Source organism: Formica exsecta, unplaced genomic scaffold (genome assembly GCF_003651465.1).
Source record: "Formica exsecta isolate Colony F162 unplaced genomic scaffold, ASM365146v1 scaffold423, whole genome shotgun sequence".
In the NCBI taxonomy this organism is placed as follows: Eukaryota; Metazoa; Arthropoda; class Insecta; order Hymenoptera; family Formicidae; genus Formica; species Formica exsecta.
Window position 1 is genome coordinate 417,245 of NW_021851472.1, and position 2,203 is coordinate 419,447.

Sequence of the window (2,203 nt, forward strand, 5' to 3'; positions counted from 1 at the left end):
ATTGTATTATATTATATGATTATAATTAAAAAATATTAATATGAGGATAATTAAAGGAAAAATAAAGTTTTGCCGAAAAAAAGGTTTTTAGCCTTAAAAGGAAATAATTTTTAAGGCTGGCTTTATTTGACCGCAACGATCGTGTTAATTTTACGTGATGTGTGCAATCATTGATGATTCGCTTGATAAATTGAACACAGATTCTAGTTATTATATAATTGAAAAACTTTCGATCCGTGGTTAAATTTTAAATCCTTGAATTATTCGATCAAGGTACAAGCTTAATATTCCTCAACGCTCAAATAAACTAATTTTAGAAGTTTAAATAAATTGTTTGCTCTTTAAGAATTTTTAAATTTTAATTCTCTGAACTTTTTAATTTTTTGAGTCATTAAACTTTTAAATCTTCATAAAACATTAATATTTTATTAATTAAATATTACTAATCTCTTTATATAATTTCTATACAATACATATTAAAATACTTTTAATTAAATCTTGCAAAAATATTTAGATTTGTATAATATAACTTGTATAAATAATTATACAAAATGATTTGCACGTGCATAAATTTTTTGTGTGTGGTATTTGGTGCGTGTGTGTGTATGTGTATCCCTGTCGTGCACGTGTGCGCTTTTAATATGAATATTACTTTAATAATTACCATCGATAGCTTATTGCATACATAGTTTAGGTAAACGCGTTATATTATATAAGCAATTAAATACATAATTGATTAATCAAGGCGAAATGAATAGAATTTAAGCATGAATGACGGTTTCGCGGCTTTGCTGGAACGAACATATCGATGAAGGTGAGTAAAGAGATGTTTTATAATTATTTTATAGATTGCATCATTAACTTCAAATTTGCATTAAAACCTATTGGTAGAAAATTATATATTATATAATTAAACCCAATATATAATATCTCTATATTTATGAATATTCTGATTTTTGTATTTTGTAAAAATATGTATCTCACAGACACACACAAATATATATATAAAATTTCATATATATATATATATGTATAAACTATTTTTTCATAAATATATATTTATATATATTTCTGAGAAAATAATTTTTTAATCCGCTCAAAGCTGCTCCGAAATCCAGCTTATTAATCTAATAGCTCGTTATGAGAACCCCGAGAATCTTAGGATTAAGACTTGGGTTAATTCCGCAACTCTTTGACGAAAAGACGATCTCAATTAAATCTGTTCTCGTTAAATTTAGTATCGGATAATAAGAAGGAAAATCGCGGTAATAAAGATTTTCTTGTGTTTTAATCGCGAACGACTTTCGTGCGAGAAAGACGAGATTGTAAAACGGGATCTTATCCTCATTCTTCTCGCTTAATGAAACTTTTCAGCAGCAGCAGGTTTTCTCTTTCGAGATTGATGTAAATTCTTCTCTTCAGGGATTGAAAAAAAAAAAAAAAAAAAAAATCTGAAAGCGGTGAATCCCTTCCTCTTTCTATTACTTTTCTTTCATACTAAATACCATACACATATACATGCTATATATAAAACGAGACACTCAATCGCTCTATCACATCTTTTATCATTCCGTCGTTCTCACCAATTAGGTATTAGGTCCAATAAAGGATTTGCCCGGTGGCCGCGGATTGGAAAAAGAAAGGAGCCGAAAGAAATTCGGAGCAGACGGTGCGGAAGGAAGAGGGGGTGAGGGGGACGAAGCTTCGTACTTCCGGCGAAGTTACATTGAATTCACAGTCAGGTTCCTGCCTATTCTACGCCGGTCGGACAGTGTTTTACGGACCGCGACCGAAGAAAGGATTTGTGCACTTCCTCCGCTTCAATTGCCTCTCCTCCAAGCCCCCTCCTCCCCCCCGCCTGCCCTCATACACCCCCGATAAAAAAAAAGAAGCTCACGGGGATACGTGCCTTGCACAGTAGCTCCGATGACGAAGAAGGCCCGCCGTAGTTTCGTTATTGATTTTCAAGTAAGAATACGAGCGGATATCGCTCGCTCGTTGAATTATCGAGTGCCGAGGAAGGGTCTCTCGAGCTCTCGCTTCTACGAGCCCTTCGTTAAGAGCGCGAGAGAATCGCCCCCCCCTCTCCCGCCCTTTTGAATTGACTCAATCGGGCGGGATTACTCGATTCGATTAACCCTTTGCCACCCGCGAAACGGCAGCGTTGACAAATGTATTCCTATCAATGATCAAATACAAATGT